Here is a 23,416-nt window from a genome sequence, read left to right on the forward strand (position 1 = left end):
GAACAGGGGAAAGGACAGTGTGAAGCTGGCAGCCATCAGAAGCAAAATATTGTTGAGGAAGGAAAAGGGGAAAGGGGAAAGAAGGATGAAGGGAAAGAAAAAAGTTTTGCCCAAGTAAAACCAATGCGGCCAAGATTGAAGGGAATGCAGAGTGTTGGGAGGCAATTTTCACTGCTAGGGCTTCTATGAGATGTGATGAGTGAGGAAGAGAGAAGAGTGATGAGACTATGGGGGGACCTAGAGAGATGTGCATGAATTTGATGCTGAATGAGGTGAGTCAGAACCAGGGGAAATATACACATTAACAGTGGCATTATGAGATGAGCAACTATGATGGATGCAGCTCTTCTTACCAGTTAAATGATCAAGGATAATCTTGGGAGACCTCTTATGGACAATACTAACCACATTCAGAGAAAAAAAAACTATGGAGACTGAACAGAGCAAAGCATATTTTGTTCATTTTTTAAAACTTCTTTTCTGTTATTTCTCTCTCATGGTCTTTTTTCCCCCTCAGTTCTAATTCTTCATTCACTATTTGCCTAACATGGAAATATGTTAAACGCAATTGTACATATCCAACCTATGTCTGATTGTTTGTTGCCATGGGGGGGGGGCGGGAAGAAAGGATGGTAGAAAGATGTGGTATTCAAAAACTTGCAATTGAAACAAAAGTAAAGAAGGGAGAAAAACTGGAAAAAATATTAGGGAACATGTATGAGAAGTTTCTGGGTAGTCACTATGGTTTTGCCAAGGTAAGTAAGACTCAGTGGATCCAAAGTCCCGAGACTTTTGAAATCCCACGTAGGCTGCTCTGCTCCTTGAAGAGTGTCATTACTCTAACAGCCACCGTCCAGACAATGCCTGCCTTATACTGTGTCAACCAATGTGACATCACCTTCTGACACTACCCCCAGATGAGGGACCATATGTAATCTTTTACAGTGGGCTAAGTAACAAAGGCCAGTTTATTTCATCTGACACTGGAGATGGCATCAGAGAAACAGAGTATGTTTTCTTCAAAGTTTTAAAAAAATTCCATTTTTGTCCAGAACTCAATACTTGTAGAACTGGGAATTGAAAGGAGAGAGGTGGTGGTGATGGAAGGAGAGGGAGAAGTCAGATGGGGAGGTGTTGGCAGGTTTTCCAACCTTGGTTGGAAGTTTGGGGGGTGGAGGAGGATGGAAAAGTAGTCTGCCAAAGTATGGGATGGCTCAGAATAGGAAGATGATTCAGAAAAGGAAGACTTCCTGAAGGAAGATCTATGCACAAAGCTGCAATGTAGAATTCAGTCTTTTTCTTGTCTTCTTTATACTTTGTACACTTTTGGAGTCAAAAGTATGGTTTATTGCATTAAGACACTGAATTTTCCCTTTTTAGGAAAACCCTTAAAACACATTGTCATCCTGGCCGACATTAGGCAACTTCTTTCCATCTGTTTCTTCGATCTTGCACTCTGGTTTGCCTTATAGACTCATTTTTAACCTTTCGTTCTGTTAGTTAAACAGGTTCCTGCTGAGTCTTCACATCTTCAGAAATTTTTGTTTTTGCTTGTTAGTTATATTGTTCATATTAAGTAGTTTGCTTAATCCTTTCATCATCCCCTGGTCTGGCTAAGCCTTCTTTAGAAGTGATTTTCCAGCATTCCCCAAGACGTACCAATGCTCAGTTCAAACAAACAATAGGCATGATTAAAGTAATAAAAAGTATATTTCCATAGTTTTACTTTATCTTTGAAAGAATACCTCCAATAAACTATTAAAAACTCCAAGGGAGCCAGCAAGTTCTGATTTGTATTTTATGGCATCACCCATTTGAACCTGGTTAGGAAAGGGATAGACAGTGGACTTGTGCTTTTTAAGGTGGAGATCAAACCTGAGCGTCTCTCCCTCTGCCAAGCAATGTAGGTTAGGATGTTCTCCCCAATCTGAGCCCTGAGAGATTAAATAACTCATCCATGTTCACATATTGGTCTAGTTATATTCTAACCCCTTTATATACTAACTCCTTTAGCATAGTGCCTGACCAATTTACTTACTAAATATTTATTGACAGCACTCTCTCAACACCTTCACCCCTGACAATGACATATTCTCTTGTTTGGTGTTTACCCTTTATAATATCTTCACTGGAATGTAAAATCCTTGAGGAAAGTCATTTTCTTTTATCTTTATAATCACCATGAGATAAAACCACCATCTACTAGAATTCCCCGCTTCCAGCCCAATGGATTAGGCTATTTTTCCTCTGAAGGCCTGTAAAACTGTCCTCAGGATTCAATTGACACAGAGTTGCCTTGATGAAGTTTCATGGTTTTACCTAAGTTAGTGGCTCTTTAAACTTGGTGGGAGTCTGAGGCAGTGGGATTTCCACTCCCATTATATTCTTGGTGGGGAGAAGGGTAGGGGAATCTAAGATATGTGCTGGAGTGCCCTATGGAATAGCTTTTCTATGTTTTGACTAATTAAACCTCCTTTTATGAACTGTGAATGTGACCTACAGTGCCTCCTTTAGTTTTTAACCTTAAAACTGAATAAACAGGGTAGGGACAGACCTACATTTTACCCCCAACACTTAGTACAGGTGCTTAATAACTTTTTGTTAAATTGAGTCATATTTCCTCATTCAGTAGTGAAACTCTCTGCTTAAGTCCTATGATTTCTCACCATGTGTACCAAGGTGACCATAAGTCCTTCAAGGCTATGCCAGTGTATAGCACACTCTCTGGCTGAGCCTAGCAAGCTGGAAAAGCTTCAAGGACAAGCTGCTCATCTGCCCCTCCTGGGGACTGGCTAAGCAAAATACAAAGGCAGAATTTCACCCTCAGAAGGCTGTCCTGAAGGTGTTGGTTTTTTCAGCCACAGCAACTTAATAATGCCATCTGTCATGGTGAAGAAGGTGGTTATGATCTACACTGCTATTGGCAGACCCCACACAGATGAAATATCGCAATATGTGGCACAGTACTTTGACTTCTAAGTAAATAATATCAGTAGCAGCGACCACAACTAGCATTTATATAGTACTTTAATGTTTGCAAGGCATCTTATAAATATTATTTCATTTTTCCTCTGGGGCTTGGTATACTTATTATCCTCATTTTATCAAAGAGGAAAGATAAAGGTTTAGTGACTCACATGACTCTAAATTCAGTATTCCCCCAATCACAACAAATTATGAATTCCCACATTATTAAAACTATAAAATCTAGTTTTTCTACCCTCCTCATTTTTCAAATTAAGAAACTGAGGCTCAGAGAAGTTAAAATTACTTGCTTAGAGTCACACAACTAATAAAAGACAGAACCAAGATTTAAATCCAGGTCCTCTTATTTCACGTCCTTTGTTAGATCTTCAGAGATGGGTAATTGTCAATAGATAGATATGGAGTAGAAGGGCATCATAGATACAGGAAACAACTTGAACACAGACATGTTGAGAAAGAGCAGTTTAGTTTGTTGGACTATTTGAATTTTGAACCCACAAAATAAGGCTCTTGTAAATATGGGTTAACTCAGTAATGGGGTTTACATTTTTATTGATAAGTGATCGGTAAGGTAAATTTTCTTTTTTATTCTTCTGAATGTTATTTTATTTTACTTTTCCAATTGCACGTAAAGATAGTTTTCAACATTCATCTTTTTGTAAGTTTTTTTCTACTACTTTCATCTCTCCCTTTCCCCCTTGGAGGTAAGTAATCTGATATAGGTTGCATATGTACAATCATGTTTAGCAGATTTTCATACTAGATATGGATAAGGTAAATTTTCATTGGTAAGGAGCCACAGAAGTTTCTGAACAAGAACATGATGGTATTGGTACTTAAGGAAGATTAGAGTATGGCAAAAATGTGAAAGATGGTACTCCTCCAGAGCCATCTGGGTCCAGTGATCAGATATGAATCAGGATGACTGGAGATGGCCCTAGATGTGAGGCAGTTACGATTAATCAGGGCAGCTAGGTGACACAGTGGATAGAGTGCTGGCATTGGAGTCAGGAGGATGGGAGTTCAACTCTAGCCTCAAGCACTTAATACTTATTTGCTGTGTGACCTTGGGCAAGTCACTTGTTGGTTTATCTATAGATGGAAGATAGATAGATAAATGGATGGATTATAGGAGTATGGAGTGATTGGAGGCAGAGAGAGAAATCATCAAACAATCATCTTTATTATTTACTATTTAAAGAATTAAGCAGTCAACATCTACTATGGGCAAGGGTCTTGGCTAAATTGTGGGGATAGAAAAAGAGGAAAAAGACACTCTGCCTTGTTGGAACCTATAATCTAATGGGGAAGACAGCATGCAAACCAAAAAGTCCAAAGCAAGCTATAAACAGGATAAATAATACAAAGAGGGAAAGCACTGAAATTAATAGGGATTAGGGAAAGTTTCTTGAAAAAGATGGAATTTGTGTTAAGATTTAAAGGAAAGCAGGGAGATTAGTAGTCAAAGAAGAGTATTCCAAATATGAGGAAACGTCAGAGAAAATTCCTGGAGCTAGACAAGGTGGAGCAGTGGATAGAGCACAAACCCTGGATTCAGGAGGACTTGAGCTCAAATTCTGCCTTGGGCACTTAATAATTGCCTAGCTGTGTTACCTTGGGCAAGTCACTTAACCCCATTGCATTGAATAAATAAAATTTAGAAAAAGAAAAAGAAAATTCCTGGATAAAAGAGATGAAGTATCTTGTTCTCAGAATGACCAGATCAGTGTTACTGGATCAAAGAGTACAGGTTGGGAAATGAGGTGAGAGAAGACTGGAAAGGTAGGAGGAGGCTAGGTTATGAAGAGCTTTGAATGCCAAACAGAATATTTTGTATTTTCTCTAGGAGGCCATAGAAAATCATTAGAGACTATTGAATAGGAAGGTAACCTGATTGGACCCCCATTTTAGAAAAATCACTTTAGTGAATGAATGAAGAATGAATTGGAGTAGAAAGAAACTTGAGAACAGTCTAGGCAAGAGATGATGAGACCCTGCACTAGAGTGATGGTAGTGTCAGAGGAGAGAAGGGATCATATTGAAGAGATGGTGCAAAGGTAAAATTGGCTTCACAGGTTATTTCACCATTCCAAGTGAGAGGTGAGGAGAGCCTATGTTGAGCAATTCATTGTAATCTTCTGAGAATATCTGCTGCACTGGTTGTACTGTATGAATTTGCATTTATGGATGAGCTTGTGCAGTCTTTTTTCTGCTCCACATTATCTTTGATTCTCTCTTTTTTCTCATATTTAATATATTTTCATGTTCTGTTTTCAAAAGAAAAAATATACATAATTACAGCATAGCCTATGAATAGGCAAAACCATTTGTGCATCTCCATCCACCTTGTGGAGGAACATTGGCTGGCAAATACAGATTTCCCACAAGGGGCCATTTTGAGAACCACAAACTTACCTATTTATGACTATTTTCCCTCAGTGTTCCCGAAAGTTGTTACTTATCCTGACTGCTTCTGAGTGACTTTTGTTGTAGCTGTTGTTTAGTCATGTCTTACTTTTAATGATCCCATGGACCACAGTAGGTGAGGATCTCCCAAGGTCTGTCTAAGCTCAGGATCTTGCCTGAATGACACTCATCTTCTGTCATGACCTTTCTCCTTCTGCCTTCATTCTTTTCAAACATCAGTGTACTCTCTAATGAGTCCTGTCTTCTCATTATGTGACAAAGAATTTAATCTCCAGCTTCAGTATTTGACTTCCTAGTGAATAGACTGAATTAATTTCTTTAAATAACTAATGTCTACCAATAACAAAATGAAGTAAGCATTTATTTCAACTCCTACTGCAGACAAAACCCTGGGCTAAGGGCTGAGGATCCAAAGACAAAATTATGCAGAACCTGCTCTGAAGTAGCTCATGTTCTACTGGGAGCTGAAACAGATACATATCCAAAGAAACTTAAGTTAATTTGGGAAGGGAGAGAGCATTTAGTTTTAGCTGGAGGGACTACGGAACCATTAACAGAAGAGAAGACACCTGAATTGAGAATTAAAAAGGGATCCATGTCCTTAAGGGGCAGAAGTAAAGAATGAGTATATTCCTAAGTTTGGCTGATGGGCTGTGCAAAGACATGAAGAAGGAATAAATATATAACATGCAAAAACAGTCATTTTTTGGTTTTATTTTGTTCCAAAGAATTGGGGGGGGATCATTCTTATAAACCAAGGAACTCTATGGATTTTAGTGATGCAACCTATTTATGTTAGGACCTAAGGGCTTATTGCTTGTCAATCATCCAATAACTCTACATTTGACTTTGTTGATATCAAAGGAAAATAAAATTTTAGAAGGGACTTAAAGATGAGGCAACCAAACAGAGAAATTAAGTGATTTGCTCAAGATCACATAGCTTGTGTGTGTGTGTGTGTGTGTGTGTGTGTGTGTGTGTGTGTGTGGTGGTGGGGAACATAAGTGACCACCCAGGACAAGCCTACAATGACCTACCAATAGTGACAGAAGCCAGATTGGATTTTAAGATCTTTAACTCCAAAGTCAATTCTCTTTCCATTGTACATTGTTGCCTTTCTAATCAAATCTCTTGGTTTCTTTGTCCACTTACTAACCGGTCCTTTCTTCTTTCCCTAGCTATCAATCAAATGCCTCTCCACCATCACCTCTGGCATTTAAACAGTTTAATTGGATTTAAGGTATTAAAAGAGAAGCATTACACACATGTACCATCTGGGTCATATACATTCCATTCAAGTCTCAACCTAACCCTTCTCAAAGGCAGAAACCCTTAAGGCTCAAGTCTAGCTGTTTCTTATGGTCCAGGCCACAAAATAAGATCAAGGATGAGTGTTACCCAGAATTTGCCCTATTACAGATTTCTCATTTCCTTATGAAAGGGAGGAGGATATGTCTAATTAGGTCATGACTAGTTTAGAAAAAAATGTAGAAAAAGCTATGATTCTCTTGGTCCCAACTCCCCAGGCAATAGCACAGCAGGATATTGATCCAAGGAATACTACTTCCCGGGATCTCAGGAATAGTGGATAGAGAGCCAACCTTTTGGCCTCTGATACATTCTCGCAATGTGACCCTGAGGAATTCGCTCTAGTCAGCTCTGGAGAGGGATCATGGTGTAGTGAATTGGATGTTGCATCTGGAGGCAGGAAGACTAGGTTCCAATTCCATTTTGGACAGATGTATAGCATGGGCAGGTTATTAAACTTCTCTGTACCTTGGTTTCCTCATCTGTAAAAACCAGAAGACTTAGACAAGATAGGCTATATCTCTGAATCTCTGAACCTATGATCTAGAACTTTATTGTCAGACAAGTCTAAATCCCAGTGCTGAAACAAGCTACTGATAAAACTGCCCATGGATAATATGACTCTTCTGGAACACAATTACAACTGTTGTAAATCTAATGATGTCAGAGACAGTGATTCAGCCCACCTCTAGCCAATATTACATCTATCTCGTTCACGTTCAAAGGCTTACCTGTGCAGATGTGAGCCCTGAAAGTCCTACAACCAGGGAAGGGATACAGAGATGTTTAGGGACAGAAAAGACAAGATCGTGGAAATTTATTTTAGATTGTGTGTGAGGGAAAGAGAGGCATTAAAGATGATTCCAGTATTATGAACATTTGTTTTTGGGAAGATGGTAAAACCTTCATAAAGATATAGAAAGGTTTTCATGAGGGCATCTATTATTATAGATTTGTTGCATTTGAAATGGGTTGAATTTAATAGGTTACCCAAATAGAAACAATGATTTGCAGTAATTAAATATCTTAATTCCTGAAGCGGCTATCTTTACATTTCTGACTCTCTAGCTTTTGAGCTTTGGTTCCCATTTCTTGATCATCACTTGCTCTTTTTTTCCTTCTAATTCTATTGCCTGGCAAAGCTCTGCTCCATGCTATCCCTACATCTGGGTAATGTACAATTCATACTCTCTGCCAGTTTGGGCTATTAATCTTGCCTGGTTGATTCTGACAACTTGGCTACAATAACTAACTTCCTTCTCTCTGCTATTTCCTTTCTTTCAAACATCCATTGTCCTTATGTTGCTCCCTGGATTAGCAAGTCTTTGATCCTTACCTGATCTACTTAAAGTTATCCTCAATATTGCCCCATGATTTGTTTTTATTTTTGATACTCTTCCCCATCATCAAAATGTACCAGTCCCATGTCTCAAGTATATAGAACCCTATTTTCTCCTAGGAAGATTCCAGTAGGAGCCAAAGTGTCACTGGCTTTTATCAAGGTGTTAAAGTTATAAAATATTAATATGCTCCTATTTGATGTAACATTTATATTTTAATAGCTACCTTGGATGCTTTAAATCAAATTAGTGAGCTCAGCACAGTACCTTGGTAGGAATTTAATGAGTATTCAATGAATTTATGGATGAATAAATGATTTTCAACCACTGTAATAGGGACAGCAAGTAGATATTCTTAAATTGAGGAGACTTTGTTCAAATTTGATTCTATATCTTTTATCACATATTATCATATTTATCATATCATATCTAATCACCTACTTGGTCTATGCTTAGGACTGATGCTAATTACAACTTCTTCAGTTTTGGAGACTAAGATACTCTTGCCATTTCTGCAGAAATAAGTGAGTAAAATAACATAAATATTTTGTACATTATAAATCCTCAAAGGAATAAGAAAATATTTGATCACATTCTATTTATTTATTCAGTTAACAAACAATTATTAAGTATTTAGGATAAGTATGTACATAGAGTCAGGGGAAGATATAAAGATCTTATTAAAAATCAATAAAACATGATCCCTCCTTTCAAGGGCCTTTAACCTAGTTGAGAGATATGCAGGAAGGAAAGAGGAACACCTATGAACATGAAAAGTTATCATTCATTAAGTGTGCCCAGGTAATATAGAGAGGAATGAGATGAGATTATAGTGAGAGCATATGTAGCTAAAAGGATTATGAAAAACTTCATAGACATGACATTTAACTGGAACCTTAAAAGTATGAGTAAGGTATCCATAAGCAGAGATGGATGGGCTATTCCAAACAGAGAAGACAATAAGCAAAGACTCCTAGCAGAGCTTTTGTGCAGCATACCAATACTGGAATTATATCAGAAAGGGTTGAAATTGTGTGTTCCAGAGAGGGTCCTAAATGCTCAACTGGGGAAATTTGAACTTTGCCCATAGGACATGGGCAGGTGACAGTGGGGGGTGGGAATTATTAAAAAATTAAAATTAAAATTAAAAAATTAAAAAAAATTAAAAAACTTTTAGCTAAGACCCAAGTTTGGTGCTACGGGGGAAGATACAAAGACAGCAGAAAATACTCAATAAAGTTAAAAGATGCATCCCCACACAAGAATGGCAAGAAGAAAAGAGAGTTGGGATTGCACAGGTGCTGGAGACAGGGAGAAGAGAGTCATTACCACACAATGAAGTCAGAGGCTACAAAAGCCAGGCTACCCTCCTTACCTGCAATCTGGCAACGTACAGAAACATCTTAGATACTTCCTGAAAAATAACTTAAACTTCAACACTGAATTTATGCTTAACAAGCTCTGAGTGAAAAAACACAGGTCAGTCCTGGATCATAAAAATTTAAAGGCTTCTCTTGCTGGAATATCCAGTCTCCTGAAACAAATAAGATTTTATTATAATTGAGAAAGAACTGCTTCCTTAAGTATTACTTATGACTTCTCTAACAGAGGTATAAGGGCTAAGCACATAGGGTAGTCTTTTGAATGATATAAAGAAAGAACCAAGGGGTGGTCTGGGCACCATAATTTTAAAAAAAAGTCCATTTTAACTCAGAAATAATGAATTTTCTTGTTTCTTGTTTTATTTACCAATGAACCCAATTCTAAGTTTTCAAAAAATTTCTACATTGGTGGCTTAGTTATTTACTGAATTTCTCTAAAACATACTTACCTTTCAGAGGCAATATTCAGATCCATAGGAATCTACGATTAGCCTAAATGACCTGTATTGCTCAATCTCTATGCTTCCTTCTCTAATAAAAAAAATGCAATCAAATCATTCTGTGAATATTTCTCAAATGATGGTAATCACTCTGCAATCATTTGCAGAAGCTGGAGGAACCACGCTGAAGCTGCTTTGGTAGGGCTATTTTGTCTCATTGACTGCAACCACCAAAAATGTGTCATCTTGTGATGGAGTCTCCCCACACTTGATGGCTTTGGGCAGCCCACATAGTCCATCAGTGGAACAAACTACTCCAAGGCATGCCAGTTTGTGAGAAGCTACTAATGCTTGTGGTTTGTTTCCTCAAGAAACTATGGTCTCTTCCATGACATTGTGGGATCCTGGGATTAGACTTTTGTAGACAGAGATCATCATACCTTATATGCAAGCATCCGAGGCAGAAATAAACAGTGAGAGAAATTCTACAACTTAATAAGGTCCTATAAAACAAGTCACTATACTCATTGATACCCAATAGTTTCAATAAATGAATGAATTTTAAAAAATTGAAGGTGCTAGCTATATGCCTGAAAAGCACTGCAGATGTTAATTGGAAGGGAAGAGAAAAACAAAGACAGACACAGAAATTGAGACAGAGATATAATGATATAAAGACAGTTAAATAGAGACACAGAGAGACTAAAACAAGAAGAAAACAAATACAGAGAGAGTTCTGCTGTAGTTTCAATGAATGGGAAAAAAAAACTATTTGAGTGCTTTTTATTATGTCCAAGCATTGTCCTAAGCAGATAGACATAGAAAGAGACCTTTCTGTCAAGAAATTTCAATTAAAGGCCTAGCATAGTGCTTTGCATATGATTAGTACTTAATAAATATTTGTTGATTGAACAAAGGTGAGTACAAGGGTGAGTCAATGGAAAAATATGTAGGAAAATAGGGTGGAGAATTAAGAAATTAAAGTGACTAAAGGATATAGGCTACTCATAGAATTATTAACTTAGATCTTGGAATCTCAAAGGTCATATAATACAATTCTCTCTACCCTTAAGACATACTTATTAATGAACAAACACAGAGATTAAGTGACTTGTCCAAGGTCATAAAGCCAGGAGATTCTTAAGATAGGACTTGACCTCCCATACTTCTGTCTACAAGTCCGGGGTCCCATCCTCTGTACCATATGCTTCTCTATCATAGTCATTTTTTTACTTTTTAAGAAAAGAGTCTTAGGATGATGCTATGGGGTACCAAGCTAAAAAATGGCTGTTCCCAAGGTCATTGAGTTCAGGGTCCTGTTCTTTCCTATTCTGTACCAGACATCATGGCATGGTAGAAAAAATTCTTAATTCTGGAGTAAGAAGACATGGGTTGTCTCTGTCTCTTATTTGTGTGATCATGAGCAAATCACTTAATTTCTCTGGACCCAAATGGCTTCATATATAAAATGAGGGAATTGGATGAATTCTCCCGAGTTCCCTTCCAGCTCTAAATGAATGATCCCATGATCTCTTCATTTTGTATGTGTATGAATGAAGCCCAAGGATCATGGAACAACCATCCTTTGATCAGTTCTTTCTTTTGTTTATGGCCATACATCTTTCTAATGATGTCCTAGACAAAATTTATCCTGTTTAATTCTTTGTGCTCAAGATATCACAGACTTCTCAGACCAACCATTTACATTATCATTTACATGTCTTTTGAGTGACTTCCAATTGTAATTCTTCAGAGACTCTACTGTTCTATGATTCAGAATCAGTAACAGCATCTCCATGAGAACATTTCTGTTTCACTGAATGAGTATTATATTTTGGAAAGAAGTGATCTGTTGTAGAAAATAATTTATAAAAAACATTCCAAAAGCATTTTTTATCCTATTTTCTCAATTTGGAGCCCACCTCATTGTCCAAGATATGTGTTCTATAGGTCACATAGCTAATTCCATCTCAAAATCTTAACAAAAGGCATTCTTTATTCACTGGTTCACTTCTTTGTAGATATTTGATACCAGACTCTTAGAACTGATTCTGAATCTCATTTAGAAGATTCTACAGTGTTCTGCAACTTGCTTTAGTACAATGTCATTTGTTGCAGAAGGCAATTAAGACAATTACAACATGCTTCAGCTTGAACTGTTCAAACAAACTCAAGCTATTAAGACTAAAAGAAATGGAAAATAATAAGAAAATGATAGATTAAGAGCTGGAAGGAAACTACTTAGAGGAGATCTAATACAACCCCTCATTTTACAGATGGACAAATTGAAGTTCAAAGAGTTTAAGTGATTTTCATCAAGGTCACTGAGTGAGGTTTTAGCCTAGGTTTACCAACTCCAAACAGAGTAACTTTTCTGCCTTTCCTAAAGGAAAATAGATTCATTTTGATTATCAACATTTCCTACAGAAATTTAAAACAACATTGCTATAATCATTAAAATGTGGAGACCAAAGCATATGTTTGTTAAATATAATATTCACATATGATACAATATAATTATATAATATAATATTCATATCTCATACATGTATAAATGGATATGTACCTATATATAAACACATAAATATGTGTAACTATATATAAATACATGTGTGTATATACAAAAAATCACACAAGCTAATAAACTCAGTATCTTTATTAAATGGAGTGATGTGGTTTAAGAGAGAAACAACTTGAAAATATTAAACATATTTGAAAAAATACTATAGGAGATTGTTGGAAAATAATGAGTAACATTGTCTCATAAAATAGAAATTAAGTCTATATATAAACCTTGAGCATTTAGCTATAGCATTCTAAGAGCATTGATGAAGCAAAAAAGAGACTAAAACATAAATTCACCAGTAGTTCTATAAATTATATTTTACATGGATATTAACAGTTACCATTTTTGTATATTGCTTCCCCTATTAAAACTATGACTTACTTGAGAATAGAAACCATCCTTTGTCTTTCTTTTTTATCTCTAACACTTGGTTCTTGTCTTTCATTATCTAAGAAGACCAAAATGACCCTAGCACTTAGCATAATGCTAGTCACTTTATTTCATTTAAGTTTTACTGTTTGACTAACTCCAATAGTGACTTCCCTGCTTTGCTATGTGAAGAAGTGGAAATGATTCTCAAAAAGTTTTAAATGGGGAAATAATTGCTAGATTAGATCAAATACATGCAGAAGAACTTTCTAGAAATATCTCTATGTATATATAATATATACATCACAACTTTTGAGACAAGCAGATGTTGATTTTCAAGATAACTAAAAAGAAGGGACAGTACCAAATGATTGCAAAACATCACAGATGGTCTTATTATCATGAAAAAGTGATTGAAAGAATTTATGAGTACCATGCAAGTATTTTTTAATTTCATGAAATCTGTATTAAAATGATCTATACTTATATCAAAGGCACTTGATGAAAACCAAAGAAGGGAAGAAGTGTTTTTTATAAATTATTTTCTACAACAGATCATAACTTCATAATAACACACTTGACTGAGAGGTAGAAAAACTAGGCAATCCTGATGTGTTTTTTTAGTGATTACAAAATAGCATTTGGCTTGGTAGAACAATATACAACCTGAAAGACTCCTCTAATATGATGTCTTAGGCTAATATCTTATATTTTTCCTTCCTAGAAGATGTGACAAAAGAGATAACTTTATTCAACAATCTTCTAATTAAGAACATCAAAGAAGGCATGAATTTAAAAAAAAAACTAGATGCATGCTCAACAGTGTTTATTATAGTCATGAAGGATGTTCTGAACAAGAATTAAAATAAAAGGTTTTTCAACAGGTGATGAGTTCCTCTAGATATGCTTATTTGCAGATGATATTGTGCTGCCCTAGAATATTGTTCTACCCTGGAATACTGCAGAGTCTCCTCAATAAAAGAACTGACTGATCAAAATAAATGTACCTAATAACTCATATGGGGAAAAATGGATGAAGAAAGCCATTCAACCTAGCTATGACATGAAATTCCAACATTAGCTCATTGAATGGTCCATCAGCACTTATATCTTAGATTGGGGTTGAAGATGGAAAAATGAACTAACCTGAAATTCCAATAGGAGGAAAGATAATGGGTTGAACTGCATTTAGGAAATTGGGCAGTGTTTTCAATGACCCCAAATTGACAAGAGTCCATTTTATTTTAAATACCAATATACTTCCATTGATTCTACAAATAACTGGGATTTGTGGGAGAATACAGATGAGAATTATACAACATGAGAAAGGGTGGATAGATTAGAATCTACACTGCTGAAGGAGTACCTTGAGCATTGGGATCATAGATTTACTGATAAATTAAAGTAATTTAGGGGCAAGCCACTGCACCTTTTCAGTTCTGTTTCCTCATCTAGAAAATGAAGGGTTGGGATGAAATGGATCTCCAAAGCTCTTTCCAGCTCTAAATCCGGAGACAATAATGATAACTCCTTATATTTCTACTATGCCTTAGCATTTATAGATTGTTTCCTTTTCAAGAATTTTATGAGATGGGTATTGTAAATAATATTAGGAACATTTTAAAGATGAGAAAACCAGTATACTCAGACTAAGCCAAGGTTATTAGGTAGCAAAGCTGGATTAGAACACAAATGTCTTTCCTTCAGGTCCAGGAAGATAATAAAGACTTATTCCCATCACTGAGTCTATAGGAGAAAACAATAACAATAATAGCATTTAAGGGACAGTTATGTTTCTACTATAGGGAAATGCTACTGAATTTCACCGAGTTAACCCTGAAGTCACTATGACTGTTGACCTGGAAACCATAAAAAAAGAAATCCAGTATCCTTTTTAGTATCCCTCCCCAACTCAGCACTCTCAAGTTGAAGGCTGAATGCCCCAGGGGAAAATTACATCTTAATTAATTTCTCTCAGACTCCCAGCATACCAGTGCACCAACAGCACCCCTCCCTCTCCCCTGTCCCTGCCCCCAGCATAAAGATGACTTCTTAAAGATCTCTGCCCACTCCCTCTGACTTGCCAATTCTGTATATCTTTTCTGTAGCAGTAGAAGGAACCTTTCTCCTTGTCACTAATATTTTCTTCCACATTCTCCTCATCTAATAATACTGGTTTGTTGTTCTTGGAATATAATACTCCATCTTTCACCTCTGGACATTTTCCCTGACTCTCCAAGACCCCTGGAACTCTCTCCCTCCTCATCTTCATCGTTTCTGGTTTCTTTCAAGTCTTAACTAAAGTCTCACTTTCTGAAAAAAGCCTTCCCAGTTCTCCTTATTCTTAGAACCTTTCTTCTGAGACTACAGATTCTCAATTTATCCTGACTAGAGATTGTTTATATATTGTTTACACATTATCTCTTTCATTACACTGTGAACTTCCTAAGAGAAGACATAATTTTTTGACTCTCTTTGTGTCCCTATCACTTAAGAGATTGGCTGGTTTAACACAGTAGGTTCCATGGCCATGCTAGTCACCCAAAAAGCTATGACTATAGTCACAGGAAGCCCAGAGTCCAAGGACAGGGGGACTAAAAATGGAAATTTTTCTTTAAAATGCTATTTCTCCTTTAAAAATAGCACAGAGGAAACTGAAAAACACTGATTCTCTTAGTCCTATTTTTGACTTCTACATATTTTGCTGTGGAATAATCAACAGAATTAGCTTTTTGCTTAAGAACACAGCCCAAATAAAGGTCTATTGTTACTATTTGTTCTTTTCTAAGTTATTAGTAATTTATGACTATAATTTCTGTCTCTGTCTTTACCTCTTTGGGTCTGTCTCTCTTTGTTTCTCTATTTGTCTTTCTCTAATCTCTCTCTCTCTCTCTCTCTCTCTCTCTCTCTCTCTCTCTCTCTCTCTCTCTGTCATATCTTTCCTTGTCTCTGTGCCTATCTCTGTGTAGCAAGGTATAACATTTCTAGATCTGTGAAATATAAGACATTTAAAAATATATCCTTGAAAAGCATGAAATTGAATTCTTTTAAAACTACTCCATTATTTGGACTAGAAAATTTAAATTCAGTGCAAGTTATTTCTAAGCTATCAGTGCCATTTATCACTACAGTTTCTCTGTCTCTTTATTTTTTTTAGGGTTTTTTTTTGCAAGGCAAATAGGGTTAAGTGGCTTGCCCAAGGCCACACAGCTAGGTAATCATTAAGTGTCTGAGACCGGATTTGAACCCAGGTACTCCTGACTCCAGGGCCGGTGCTTTATCCACTGTGCCACCTAGCCACCCCATCTCTGTCTCTTTAAATGCCTACTTTGTACAAGACTTTGTGCTAAGCACTGGTGATTCAAAACAAGGCAAAGAACAGCCCCTACCCTCAAGGTGCTTATACTCTAATGGGAGAGTCAATATGAAAACAAATATACAAAGCAAGCTATATATTTATATATATATATATATATATATATATATATATATATATATATATATAATAGAAAATAATTTTTTAAAAGGAAAAGTATTGGGATCAAATGAGCAGCTAATCCCAAAGTGGGCAAATTGAATTCATTTTCTGAATCCCATTTAAGATGCAAACCCCACAATTCATTTTTATTCTGAAATACAATCTTATTTAAAGCAACACAACAACTAGAATCATACAACATTAAAGCTAGAAGGGACATCAGAAACCCTCTATCAGAGATCACTCATTTTATTGAGGAGGACTTGACCTTACCTGTTTGAATGAAAACCTGTTCAAAGTCAGTCTTATTAGGAGGAGGCTGGGAGTCAGAGGCAGGAGGGCATGACAATGAACTAAGGTAGCGGGAAGAGCTAAGAGAAGGGAATATACACCTTGCTATGAAAGGTCAAAGTCCCTGGGAAGCAGGTATCATTAGACAATCATAATATGATCACATCCTGATCTCGGTTTATCCCTCCTTGGTTAGAAACCTCTTCTCTAGCCTCTGGAATCCTACCTCTCAATTAAATCCTTTATATTTTAGCCTTTCTGAGAAACTTAGGTTCCTGATCCAACCTAACCCCATTTTCACATTCCCTTAGGTCCTTCCTTTCCCAGAACAAGGCTATTGAACACACCATGTGATTCTTCTTATTCAATCTTACCCACGCGAATTCTTTCTTGGATCTATAACTGCTTCCTCCTTTTCTGCCCTACCATCTTTTTTCCCCCCGATTTTTCTTTAATACGCTCTCCATATTACATGACAGACCATCAGATTACTTCCTTAGTGGCATCTACCTACACTTCTGCCCCACCATTTTCTTGTGATGTTACTTGGATCAGAAATAATGTCCTGAAATTTCTAATTCCTTTTTCTCTAGAACTTTTACCCTGGGGCCCCAGTCTTCACCTGCCTCACCAGGTCTACTATTTCTAGAAGATCCTAGACACACTTCATTTCACTCCTTATTCCTTGTTATCTACATAGTTTCAACAATTGCCTTGCCCTCCTTCCATCTCCCTCTACTTCTGGAACCAACTTGATCATTGTTCCTGGAAGAATTGTAAAAACCTTTATCGCTATGACCCTATCCAAGTACCCTGCTTCCTTTCATCTGCTTCTAGAGTCACATCCCTTCTTAATCTAAGGTCCCACTTAACTTTCTGCCATAATTTTCCTGAACAAATCGTCCCATCCTTGGCCACTTCTCCCTTACATGTGTTATATTTTAATTGTATAGCATCCTTGAAAGCAGGAATGTCCAGGTTTTTGTGTTTGTATTCCTAACCTAGAGCATGGTGATTGATATATAGAAAATATTTAATCAAGTTTCCATTCATTCATTCAGAATGGAATCTGAATGTTACCTAAAACATCAAATTTTCCTTTAAAGAAAAACATAGGATAGTTAGATCTTGAAAGAACTTTTGAAATTATTTGTGCAATCCCTTATTTTATGGTAGGAAAAAAACTGACTCTGGTGACTTGTCCAAGGTCAACCAGCTGCAGCAAGGATACAAACTTAGGGCTCCCAACCTCAGATCCAGACCTCTTATTACCACTCTACCAAGTTTGTGACTTGAGACAGTAGCTCCTTTTAGTCCAAGCTGCTGAAGTATTGTCAAACTCTGCATCAAGGGGGATGACAGTATAATATAATGGAAAAGCAGAGACCTGTGTTCAAATTTTGCCTCAGAAGCCTACTTGTTATATATAACCTTGAACAAATTTCCTGATCTCCCTGGAATTTTTTCTATAAAATTGTCTATAAAAGTTTCTTTGTCTATAAAATGAAGAGTTTGGACCAGATAATCTCTAAGGTCCTTTCTAGATCTAGAATTATGATTCCATGATTTTCTTGTCTATATTAGCTCATACTTTCAACATATTGAATCAGTTGTGATTCATGTTGTTTGTGAGGACACAGACTTAAGACAAAAATTTTACTTTTTTAAGTTGATTCAAAAGGAATATTAAAATATTAAGTGACTTGTATGAGCCTATGTTCTAGGGCACTGCTGAATCCAAGGTTTTCTTTAAGACATATAAATGAAAGCTTGATCTGGCCTCAAAGGAGAATTAGAATTCCAGTCACTTGCATGCTACTGGCTTAAAAATTTGACCAATAGCTTGGGGGGCAGCTAGCTGGCACAGTGGATAGAGAACCTGCCCTGGAGTCAGGAGGACCTGAGTTCAAATCAGCCTCATACACTTAATAATTGCCTAGTTATGTGACCATGGACAAGTCACTTAACCGCATTGCCTTGCAAAAGTCAAAAAGCAAACAAACAAACAAACAAACCTTGGCCAGTATTAATAACTCTTAGTGCCTATTGCAAGTTCCTCAGGTGATCTGATCTGATGAGAGATTCAGTCTGGTAGATTGGAAGCAGCCTAGGGCCCTGGTTTTCTTTCTAGGTCTAGATATGACCTCTGCTACCTAGAAAAACTAGATTTAGCAGGGTCTCAGAAAATGTTCCCCCATTGGATGGTCAAATTCCAAAACTTCCTGTTTCTATAAGGTTGGGTTCCAGACTTCAATAAATAAAGATGACCTCCCAGAATTGGGGTTCTTTTATTAAAATTTTATTTACTTAAGGCAGTGGGGTTAAGTGACTTGCCCAAGGTCACACAGCAGTAATTATTAAGCTTCTGAGGTCAAATTTGAACTCAGGTCCTCCTGACTCCAGGGCTAATGCTCTATCCCCTGAGCCACCTAGCTGCCCCCCTACACTGTGCCATCTGGCTGCTTCCTAGAACAGGATTTTTTTTTCCTTTTTGTATCATGGACCCCTTTGGCCATCTGGTAAAACCCTAAGGATCCCTTCCCAGAATAATGTTTTTAAATTCATAAAATAAAATATATAAGATTTAGGCACTTAGGTGGTGAAGTGAATAAAGTGTTGGGCTTGAAGTCAGGAAGACTCATCTTCCTCAGACATTTACTAGCTGTGTGACCCTGGGCAAGTCCCTTAATTCTGTTTGCCTCAGTTTCTTATCTATAAAATGAACTGGAGAAGGGAATGAAAAAACTACTCCAGTATCTTTGCCAAAAAAAAATCCTAAATGGGGTCATGACAACAATTCATAAAATTACCATGGAAACCAAAAGTTAGTGAAAATAAAGATGTAATTTTTTTTCCCATCCAAGGTCTTAGACCCCTTGAAATCTATGAACCTTAGCCTACAAACTCTTGCCCTAGACAAAAAAATTGGTCTAGGAAGCGGCAGGATATAGTGGGAAATGAACAGGACTGGCATTTAATAAAAACCAGAATTTATGGAGATCTTTTTGCAAAGTACTTTTCAAATGTTATCTCATTTGATCTCACAAAAACCTGGGGAGATCGGGGTTGATATTAATCCCCATTTTACAATTATAGAAATTGAGATTCAGAATGGCGATGCTAATTTCTTAGGGTCACATGGCTCCTAAGTATCTGAGATAGAATTTGAACTCAGGTTTTAGTGGATAGAGCACCTGGTCTGGAGTCAGGAAGATATATCTTGAGTTCAGATCTAACCTCAGATGCTTACCAACTGTATAACTCTGGGCAAGCCCCTTAACCTTGTTTGCCTCAGTTTCCTCATCTGCAAAATAAACTGGAGGAAGAATTGGCAAACCACTCTACTATCTTTGCCAAGAAAACCTAAATGGAGTCACAGAGTGTTGTATATGACCAAAAAACAACTGACACCAGATGCGGTACTCTCCTATCCACTGTGCCATTGAGCTGTCTCTGACAGAAAACATTAAAGTTTGACTCTAAGCATAGGAAATAACATGTCAGAGGAGTCCCAACTATGTCACTAATTCATTACATGATTTTAGGCAAATGCTTTCTCTGTTCTTCAACTTCCTTATTGACAAAACAAGAGGATAAGAGCCAGATAATGGCTAGGGGGCCTTCCAACTCTGATGATTTGTGACTTGAATTCAACTACTATTGCTGTTTTCCTTGCTTGCCACTGGTACCTCAATTCTTTAATCTTGCCTTTACCACTGGCAAAACCATCCTCTCCCAGTGATCTCCCTTGGCCAGAGTCTCAGCCCAGGAAGGTACTTTTGTTGATATCCATACATCATTGACTATTCAAGATGCTCGGCATGTTGGATAGGCTTGTGTCTACACTGAGGGCCTGGGAGCAGAGCCAATGAAACCTGACAGGCCAAGGAGATATGTAGCATCCAAACCCAATTTGACTCGGAATTCAATAGAAGCAGCCTGGTTGGGGGTTGGTCCTCACATCCACATTGGCTTGGAAAACCCTAGGCAGTGCCAAAGATAGAAAAGCAAACCCAGGCCAAAGGAAAAAGGAGACAAAGGAATGACTTAGAAACCTAGTTAGTGTTGATTAATTTCATGGAGAAACCAAATTCATTAGCCCGGAAGCCAATTAAGTTGGAACATTTGTTTGTTAATAAAAATAGCACCTAACAAGGACCCCCTTTGGGGATGATAGAAATAACTTGGCTTCAGAAATGGCAATATATAAAGATTGTTAGCCAGAAAAATAAATAATACTGACCTAATTATACTGAGCACATAAAATGTCAGACATAGAATCTCAGAGCTGGAAGGGACTTTGGGACAGAGAATGTAGATTGTAAGAGATAAGGGAAACTTGAGAATGGAGAACATACCTACCTGGAAGGAAACTTAGTTCATAGAATTTTGAAGCTGGTGAAGACATTTGGAATTATCTATCAGCATCTAGAAAGGTTAAATTCTCTGTTTTAAATTCTAGAGTGATGGACATGTGAGAAATAGAGCCCACATCTTGCTCCTTTCAGTCCATTAGATTTCTCGATTTACTCTACTGTCTTCATGGGGGTAAGGGCTGTGGAACAGTCATTTATTAAAAAGCCTATTATGTGCCAAAGACTGTGTTGAATTCTTTATAAATATTATCTCATTTATTTGATTTGTTCATAGGATAAGAAATTTCCCTCGATCCCCGTCTTTGTATCTCTGCAAGACAAATTACATTATAAATAATTCTCATAGAAGAACTGACAGTCAAATCCCACAGACAGAGGGCCCCAAAGACAACAAGAATATGAAAAAAAAAAAGCTTCATTTTCAAGGGGGAAAAATAGATTCCAATGACAACCAAAGCAATTAAACCAGTTGCTCCAGCAGGTGGGTACAAAAGCAATTCCAGGAGAGAGTAAAAAGAAAAAAAGAAAAAGAAAAACAAAACCAAGGAATGGAAAATGTTGGGGAAGATGAATGATTATAGAAGCAAGAATAGAAGCAATACTCTTCCATTTGAATAGTGTTTTATAGTTACAAAGCATTTTCACATTCATTATCTTATCTGATCCTCACAAGGAAACTGGGTGAAGTTTGATAGGGCAGAAGCTATTAATCCCATTTGATAGCTGATGAAACTGAGACCCAGAGGAAATCAGTGCCTAGCCACAGTCCTATAACTTAGAAATGGTTGAGCTGCAATTCAAATTCAGATCTTTAGGTTCTTAAATTCAGTTTTCTGTCCTCCCTGAAGTCATGTTCTCATTGAGTCACCATGTTCCATTCTACTTTGCCTTGGACTCCTACCCAGTACTCTAGGTCCCACCCCAGGGCCTTGACCTCCTTTTTTGGCAAGCGTTCTCCATATTAGGCCAACCCAAACATAGCACACTCCATTTCAACCTTAGTCATACCATGGTAATGGTCAATTCGTTCTCCTCTGGCTCTAGGAAAGTTAATTAATTAAATCAACATTACCATTCCTGGAAAGGGTAGGTTACCCACATACCCTTTGGTTCCACTCACTATCCCAGTGACTTTTCAGGTCAAAGCAATTCTCCCTGACCCTGCTCCCAGATATGTTTTCTTCTCTTATTGGATTATAATTTGCTCCTTGAGAGCAAACTTTGTACATTTAGCTAGGTGGTAGAGACTGGACCTGAGTCAGGAAGATCTGTGTTCAAATATCACCCTAGACTCTTAGAAGCCATGTGACCCTGGGCAAGATTCTCAACCTCTCTTAGCCTCAGGGTCCTCATCTATAAAATGGAGATCATGATAGTTCTTACATTCTGGGTTATGTTATGTTATGTTTTGAGGATCTAAAGAGGTAATTTTTGCAAAGTGCTATAATAACAATATTATAAAGACTAATAATCTTGAAAAGTGAAGCCTATTTATCAATATAACAACAAGTTCTAGAGGTCCAATGATGAAGAATGCTATCTAAATTCTGATAACAAGATGGTGGACTCGATAGGAAGAAAAGGACATACAGTTCTGACATGGCCAATTTGGGGGTTTTGTTTGACTCTGCATGTTTGACAAAGTTTTGTTGTTTTTGTTTCCCTCCCAACAGGGGGGAGAGAGAGAGAGAGAGAGAGAGAGAGAGAGAGAGAGAGAGAGAGAGAGAGGAGGGAATGAAAATAAATGCTTGTTAATGGAGGGGGGAGGGACATTTAAAGAAAAAAATTAGAGTCAGTAATATAGGATTCCTGTTTCATAATGGACCTTGCCTCTGCCCTCCATAGGTCACTCTTTGAGCCCTCTGTTTCCCTTTTCCAGAAAAGGAGATTTACCTGAACCACCTCATAGAGCTCTTGTAAGTAATGTGCTTTGGCAAGTGTTAAGAACTCTTAAGAGAATGAAGAAGTGAATAATTAGAAGAAAACTAGTAGAGAAGTCAGTCAACAAGCATTTCTTAAGAGCTTGCTATGTCCCTGTCCCTGATAAGAATTAGAGATCAGAATCCAAAAGATAGTCCCTGTTTTTAAAGAGCAAACAATAGAGGAGACAATATGCAAACAAATATTAAATAAGCATCTACTCATAGAACAGAAACTGTATTAAGTGCAAAGAAAGAAGTTGCAGAGATAGGCAATAGATAGTCCCTTCCCTCAAGAGGTTTCCATTCCAGTGTACTATGTACAAACAAGATAAATTGGAGATAAATCAAGAGAGGCAAGATCTGGGAAAAGCAATTAGCAGAAGGGAGAATTTTAGCTGATGCTTGAAGAAAGTAATCTAAGCTAGGAGGAAGAAATGAGAAGGGAGAGAATTCTAGATGAGTGAACAGAGGAGAGATGGATTGGCTTATACAAAGACCAGCAAGGAGTACAATAAAGTGGAGGGTAAGATAT

General features: G+C 37.2%; 1 long non-coding RNA gene across 2 annotated transcripts; it reads left to right on the plus strand.

The window, feature by feature from the left end:
• Positions 1–953: 953 nt before the first annotated feature.
• Positions 954–21,128, plus strand: LOC141516389 (uncharacterized). Of its 2 annotated transcripts, none has more exons than XR_012476682.1 (3): positions 954–1,008; positions 8,517–8,584; positions 21,049–21,128. It is a non-coding gene; the product is annotated as an uncharacterized LOC141516389 (long non-coding RNA). The 2 variants fall into 2 exon arrangements; XR_012476681.1 differs by lacking the exon at positions 21,049–21,128 and adding an exon at positions 13,542–13,651.
• The last annotated feature ends 2,288 nt before the right edge of the window (positions 21,129–23,416 follow it).

The sequence above is a fragment of the Macrotis lagotis genome, chromosome 3, assembly GCF_037893015.1.
Source record: "Macrotis lagotis isolate mMagLag1 chromosome 3, bilby.v1.9.chrom.fasta, whole genome shotgun sequence".
NCBI lineage: Eukaryota > Metazoa > Chordata > Mammalia > Peramelemorphia > Peramelidae > Macrotis > Macrotis lagotis.